Source organism: Alexandromys fortis, unplaced genomic scaffold, assembly GCF_014885135.2.
Source record: "Alexandromys fortis isolate MF-2015 unplaced genomic scaffold, M_Fortis_MF-2015_v1.1 scaffold_151, whole genome shotgun sequence".
Taxonomy (NCBI): Eukaryota; Metazoa; Chordata; class Mammalia; order Rodentia; family Cricetidae; genus Alexandromys; species Alexandromys fortis.
In genome coordinates, this window is record NW_026068043.1 from 1,237,460 (window position 1) to 1,245,371 (window position 7,912).

Here is a 7,912-nt window from a genome sequence, read left to right on the forward strand (position 1 = left end):
TGCTACTACACCTTGAACTCACAGAGATCTGTTTGTCTCTGCCTTCTAGGCACTGGGATTAAAGGCGTGTGCTACCACACCTTGAAGTCACAGAGGTCAATCTCCCTCTGCCTCCCAAGTGTTGGGATTAAAGGTGTGTACTACCACACCCAACTACTCTCTTTCTTCCTTATTTATGTTTTTTACTTTAAAAACTTTAATTCTTAGTCTGCATATATTTTTAACACTGTAAATCATTTAAAAATTTTCTTTGTCTTTGACACTCTCTTTACTGTATCTCTCTCTGTTTTTCTGACCACATGAGTCTTTAATTTATCAAGCAATCTCAGTAAGACTAAAGCCGTGGCTTTGCTGGCTAGATGTAGCCCATTCCTTAGCTTTCTGACATTCCAACCTTGTGGCTGAGGTACCGGCCAGAGCCGCATTCAGTGCCACAAGTCTACAGCGTTTCAAGGTTCTTGCCATCAAACAAGCTACAACAGACAACACTCAAGTCCTCTCTCTGTAGCCGGCCCTCCTGCCTCAAAAAGTCAGAGTTTGCCCTGGCAGGTGGCCCAGAAAGCCAGCATTTTTAAACGGCACAGCTTTTTTCCTGCTACAGCTGAAAACCGAAAAGCATGCGTTCAGCTTTTCGTCAACACCGTTTAAGTGTTTCGTGGTAGGACCTCTTAATGAGCTGCAGGGTTTTGCCGCTAAAGCTGAATCAGGAAGCCTCTCTTAGATGAGAGCGCTTGCTTGCCTCTAGCAAGCAGAGTAGACCCGAGAGAGTGCTGCTACCAAAAAAACCATGTACAACGCTGTCATTTTGTTCTAGAATTACTTCCCAAGCTGTCTCAGGCTTTCAGTGGATTCAGTTGTCCACACGTCTGGGCACCAACAGTCATCATGTTGGTATATGGGATTTGGTGTCATCTGAATCTGTGTTCCTGTGCCATGGTCACCCATATTTGGCTCCAGAGTAAACTATTTCTTACGTCTTTGAGATGAGAGGTATGTTTTGTGTTGATGCTCTTTTAAAATCTTGATCTTTATTATTGCAGGTATGTGTTTGTGTGTGTGTAAGGGTGCACTTCTTAGTGTAGGTACCTGCATTCACAGCGCATGTGTGTGTGTGTTTGTGTAATGGTCCAGGCATGAGCGAAGGTACATGCATACATGCACAGTGTGTGTCGCGCATGCATGCGTGCATTTGTATAAGGGTGCACATGTGAGCACAGCTGCATGCATGCACAGTGCATGTGTGGAGGTCAGAGAATAAGGTCAGGTGCTGGTCCTCAGTTATTGTCCACCTATTATTGATTGGCCTGGAACATGAGTACATAGACCAGGTTAGCTGGCGCTGAGATTCCAGGGATCCCTTGGTCTCTTCCTCCAGCATTGCCATTCCTGGGATAAAAGGCACATGCCATTGCATCTGGCTTTTTTTTTTTGGTAGGTTCTGGGGATCCAAACTCAGGTCCTCAGACTTGCGAGGCACACCCTTTACTGACTGAGCTATCTCTCCAGCCCCCGCCTGCCTTATTCTTCTGCTTCACCTGCACCGCCTACACAGGTGAGCTAGAAGGAGAAGAGGTGCGAGGAGGGTCAGACACCTGGGGGAACTTAGGAACTGTTTATGGGCGAGGACATGAGGCCTGGTGAGGGTACGACATGGCCATTGTGGACGATCACTGTGAAATGTGGCACTGGGGAGGTCCTGCCTCTCTTTTGCTCTCCGTGCTTGATCTCCTGACTCCTGGTAGAGGCACAGACGAGGACCGTGCATCCCACGGTGATGGTGACACTGTCCTCAGTACAGGAAACAGGGCTTTGTGTAGAACAGGCTGAGCATACTCTGACTTCGGTTCCACCCCTCCCTTCTCCAGCCCACAGAGCTCTTCCCTTTGCTCTGCTCCACAAGCCAGCAACTGGGGACCTTTTGTGATGCAATTCATTAGTGTGTGGTGCCTCAAAGCTGTAACAGAAGTCTCTAAAGGGACCGGGCCTCATCTCAGCTTTATTAAAAACAAAATCTCCCCTTGGCATTTCTCTCAGGCACATCTCCAGGTATGCACCAGGGGGACAAAGCAAAAGGAAGAGGGAGGCTGGGGCTGAAATGCCAGCAATCCAATTAAAGGAATGTTTAACCTTTGTAAATAAAGGCCCTGCTTAGCCTGCATCTCAGATGGGCAGAGGAAGATGGACTGGTTTAGCAGAAAGCCCCTCGCCGAGAGGAGAGGGTGTTTATAACCTCCCTCCTGGCAGAGGCAGCACAGCCTGCTGCTAAAAATTATCCTGTCTAGAAAGCCAGCTGGCAAAGCATGTTGAAAAGCCTGTGATGCCCCAAGCTGCTTCCCCAGGTGCCCTCCTTGGGTGAAAGGGACTGTTTACCTAAGCACTTGGTTCCAAAGAGACCTCTGTGGTCCCTCCAGCTGCTGGATTTCCATTAAGAACTTGAAGCATAGGTTGGAGAGGCAGCTCAGGCTGCCAAGGGCTTGCTGTGCGAGCGTGGGGACCTGGGTTTGATCTCCAGAATCCATGTCAAGAAGCCAGGCATGGTGGCATGTGCTTGGAATCTCAAAACCGGGGACTTGGAGACAGGCAGTCTGTGGGACCCGCTGGCCAGCCAGTCTAGACTAATTGGTGAGTCTGAAGCCAATGAGAGTCCCTGTCTCTAAAAACAAGGAGCATCGGATCTGAGGAATGGTAAGTGTGCCTTATCTTTTTCCTCCATGTGCATGAGCACACTTGAACCCAACATGTGAGTACACACACACACACACACACACACACACACACACACACACACACACGGCTGGGGTTCAGGAGAGAATGATAAAGAAGTCTGGCATGGTGGTGTACGCCAATAATCCCAGCACTTGGCTGGGCTAGTCAGGAGGACCAGGAGTTTCAGACCAGCCTAGACTACACCAGATCCCGTCCCAATAAGACAAAAAGCAACGGCAAAACAAAAACCATGGAAGATAATTTTTAGCGGTGAGCCACACACAGTGGCAAAGGGCGTAGAAGACAGACTTGCTCATCCAGTGGGGCAGAGAGGTAACCCCAGTCACTTGGCAGGCTGAGCGTCAACAGCCTTGTCGGAATTGAAGGGATTCTGACTGGATGCTTCTGTCTGACTATTGAAATAATGGATCTCATGAAATGAGAGTTTTCCAAGGTATCTTATGCTGGGAGAATGAAAAGGTGCCAGGAGAGGGGACGTGTCTCCTAGACAGAGGTCCACAACTTGTCGGACCTCCTTCAAGGATGAGACTGAAGCCCAGGTGGCCATTGGCCAGTGGTGGACAGGACCACACCTGACCAGGACTGCTTAGCTGTAATACCCATATTAATAGTAAAAAAGTAATAAAAAGAAGGGATATTTATTCACTATGGCTGCCGTGGGAAGAGGGACAAAGAGATGCAGTCACACCAACCCAGTCCATCTTCTGGGTCCTGAAGTGAGATTAAGGTGTGAGTGGAGGGCCAGGAGATAGAATCCGTCATCCTTGGTTCTGTCTGGCTGGGTAGGTGAGGTGCTTCTAGATTCATCGTCCTGCACAGTAATAAGAAAAGCAGTAGGAGGGGCGGGGAGGTAACTCAGCTGTTCAGAGCACTTGCTGCTCTTGCAGAGGGCTGGCTCCCAGTACTCACAGTGGGCAACTCACATCTGCCTGCAATTGCAGCTCTGGGGGACCCAACACCCTCTTCTGGTCTTCATAGACACCACATTCACACGCACATACCCACCCCCTACATATTCAGGTAAATAAATTATATGTGTCTGTATATAAAAATTATACATATATAAATTATATATGTATACACACATATGACTTATGTATATTTAAATAGAAGACATATGGATAAGTGAACAAAGTACACGAGGAGGTAATTTACAAAAGAGAAAATATAGCTTTTACATAGTACATAATAATCATCTGTCTTACTGGTTATGGTAAAAGAAACTATTAAATTGAGGTGTTTAATTTTATTATTTATTTACTTGGTGTGTATGTGAGCTGATGTGGATATCAACAACTGAACTTGTGTCCTCTGCAGGAGCAATCCACATTTGTAACTGCTGAAGCTTCTCTCTAGCCCCTTGATGCTGTTACCAGCAAACTAACTACTCCTTCTCTTCAGTTCTGGGGAACGGGACCCAGAATATTGTATACGCTAATGTGGAATGAAGTTCCCGGGAGAATACAAAAAGCTACCTCTGTATTAAATGGGCTGACTCTTAAAAGGTGGTTGTGGAGCGCTGAGAGGTTGTAGAACTATACCCTGTTATCTTTGCCTATCTTAGCCCCCTAAATAACCATTGCCCACGTCTGTGTCTGACCCAACGTTCTTGCGACTCTCCGGCAAATCCTTCCGGAACGCATAAACACATGGCTGGTTCCCACCAACCCAAACACCAAGAATGTCACCAGATGCCTACCACAGAGACTGCCCTGCTTTTCTGCAACCCACCTACCCGATGCCTGCACCAAGGCATTTGATTTCTAACTTTGTTCTGGCACACAGCATTTGGGGCGACCTGGATCTGTTACCATGGTCACTCACAGTGGGCCCCAGAAGAAACTGCCTTTTATTTCCTTTGAGATAAGAACTGTGTTTAAGCTGACAAGCCCTCTACCACTGAACTCTACATCCAGCCTCCGTGATTATGGTCATTACTGTCCTTGCTACTCATTTCCAGACAGAGTCTAGCTAAGTCAACCAGGCTGACCTTGAACTTGAAATCCTCCTACTCCGGCTTCCTGAGCAGCTGGGATGCCAGGCTATAATAATAATAATGCTCAAAGATAGCGCAGGTGTAGCAATAAGCAACGGCATGTTCTCAGAAATATATAAGAAGTCTTTGGGCAGTATTTTGGCAATATTTGCCAAGACTCTAAAATGACTGTGTAATTTGAGAATGCCAGGGACTAATGTAAAGGCAAAGAAGTCCGATGCAGATGAGAGTTTCTGTAATTCTAAAAGAATTAGATTAAATTCTATAAAATTTCTATTAGAATTCTGAAGGCTGGATGGTGCTCCCCATTAAGCACAAGATCACCAACACTTTAATAAAAAACAATTTAGATGAAAGGCAAAGGCTCTGAGATGTAGTTTAATGTAAAGTCCTTGTGAGCACGAAAATCATGAACAAGTCACGTAGATATTCTCCTGAAAAAGAAGTCTTAAGGTCCAGCAATAGAGAAATAAGTACTTAAATTAAAATACCTGCTGAATAGTCCATGGGGCCACATTGCCCATCCTACCTCTTTCCATTCAAGAGAATTAAAATTCATTTATTGATTACACATGATAACGGATGATACACAAGCTTCATTCCCATCTGTTATTTTATCTGATACCATTGTTCAATTTTGATATTGCGTAGGGTGTGCCAACAACCATTTTATAACCAAATTGTAACGTTGCTTGGATGATGATCCTTTTAAGGGTGAAACTCAAAGTCACAATAGCTGGCAGTTTAACCACACCAAGGTTTTTGAAGACAAAACCACCCCCCAAGCAATCATAAAGAAATTCCAACTGGAACTTGGCACCACCCTGAAAGGAATTCTAACTTCACACTGTTGGGGAAGTTTACCAAGATGGCTTCAGGGTAGACTAACTTTACACAGCCCATTTAAAAAAGAAAAAGAAAAGAAAAAAAAGAAAAGAAAAAAAGACATTTATTCGGTGTCACGATCAGACTATTACATTTAGCAATCAACAGTATGGGTGAGAAGAGGTCTACAGTAAACCCTTTGTTGGAATGCTTTACACTTTCCACAGAACAGAAACTACAATAGCCTGCTATACAGTTAGTCACAAATACAGTCCTCGAGTTTTTTTTGCCCATACACATGAGTATTGTCTAAAACATGTCTTCTTTGTAGCAGCTAGGCCCTGCCCCACCACTGTGCTTGGCTGAGTTCTGTTGTAACCTGTAGCTTCCCTGTCACTTCTCTGGCTCTCCTCTCCTGCTAAGCTTTGTTTCCTGGCTGTAATTCCCCCTCGACCAAAATTGTCATTGCCGCCAAAACCGCCTCCACGACCACCACCAAAATTTCCGGAACCACTTCGACCTCTTTGGCTGGACGAAGCACTAACCATCTCCTGCTTGGATAGGGCTTTCCTTACTTCACAGTTGTGCCCGTTCACAGTATGGTATTTCTGAATAACAATCTTGTCCACAGAGTTATGGTCATCAAAGGTGACAAAAGCAAAACATCTTTTTTTTCCCCCCACTGCCTCTGTCAGTCATGATTTCAATCACTTCAATTTTCCCATACTGCTCAAAATAGCCTCTCAGATGATGTTCTTCCGTGTCTTCTTTAATACCACCAACAAAGACTTCTTCACGGTTAAGTGGGCACCTGGTCTCTGAGAATCCTCTCTTGACACAGCTCTCTTAGGTTCTACAACTCTTCCATCCACCTTATGGGGCCTTGCATTCATAGCGGCATCCACTTCCTCCGCAGTGGCGTACGGAACAAACCCAAAGCCCCTGGATCGTTTGGTGTTTGGATCTCTCATGACCACGCAGTCCGTGAGTGTTCCCCGTTGCTCAAAATGGCTCCTCAGACTCTCGTTGGTTGTTTCGAAGCTCAGCCCTCCAATGAAGAGCTTCCGCAGCTGTTCCAGCTCCTTGGGAGACTCTGACTTAGACATGACGGCAGGAAAATGAAAGCCTTCAGCGATGCTTCCTCGGCCGCGCCAATAGGCAGAAAGCGAGGATATTTAATTCTAATCGAAAAATACCATTATCTAACAGCAAGCCAGGGCTGGAGAGATGGCTCAGTGATCAAGAACACTTGCTGCTCCTGTAGAGAGGACCCAGATTCGGTTCCCATGAGCCACATGGAGAAGCTGAAAAGTGCCTGTAAGGCCATCTCTAGGGGATCTGATGGCCTTGTCTGGACTCTGAGGCTGCTTCTCTCACAAGCACGTACCTACCTCCTCATACATATGCATATCATTAATACTTTTATATATCTTAAAAAGAAGTACATTTTTGTTTAGGGGTAGAGAAGATGGGGATGGGTGCACCCTGACTTGGAGAAGAAACTGGTAGGTGAGCTGTCAGCCAATGGTCTGTCCCTCATGTGGTCACGTGACTCATGTGACTCCTCAGTTCCCTCGGGTTCCCTCAAGTGACTTAATCCTGTGGACTTGGGAACAAGGGGGAAAGAGAGTTTAATCCAGCTCTTTGATGGCGTGTGTGATGAACCCCAAAAGTTCTGCATCCACAGGGGCTGAATCCTTAGGGACCAGAGACAGATGTTGGTTGTGGTCCTCTTTAGTCACCTTCTCTCAGTACCTATAGGCACGGGCACCTTTCAGAGTGGTGGTGTGTGGGATCTATAGGCAGGACATGTGCAAATATACCACACGCACAAACAAACCATACATGCATCCCCACCTCATATACATACCATATACACACAGATAGATACATAGACACCACACACAGACACCTCTCTCTCTCTCTCTCTCTCTCTCTCTCTCTCTCTCTCTCTCTCACACACACACACACAGAGATACACAGATACCACAACACTCACCCCTCACATATACACACACATCTCACATACATACCATACATATACACACAGGCACATATATACCACACACACATGTACCTATATGTATAACACACACAAATATACCACACACAGAGATACCTCACATGCACACCGCACACTCACACATACAAATATACCACATAAACATACACACACCTCACATACATACCACACACAAACACCATACACACACGCTCACACAGAGACACACACACACCACATACACATATCTTAAATGCACAGCACACACACACTCACATACACTCCACACACATATATACCACATGCAATCCCATGTATGTGTATATACAAAAGAAAGCAAAGCAAAGCAAGGAGAAGTTTGG

At 45.8% G+C, this 7,912-nt stretch overlaps 1 pseudogene; it reads right to left on the reverse strand.

The window, feature by feature from the left end:
• Positions 1-1,518: 1,518 nt before the first annotated feature.
• On the reverse strand, positions 1,519-6,656 carry LOC126516021 (heterogeneous nuclear ribonucleoprotein A1-like; annotated as a pseudogene).
• Between the last annotated feature and the right edge of the window lie 1,256 nt (positions 6,657-7,912).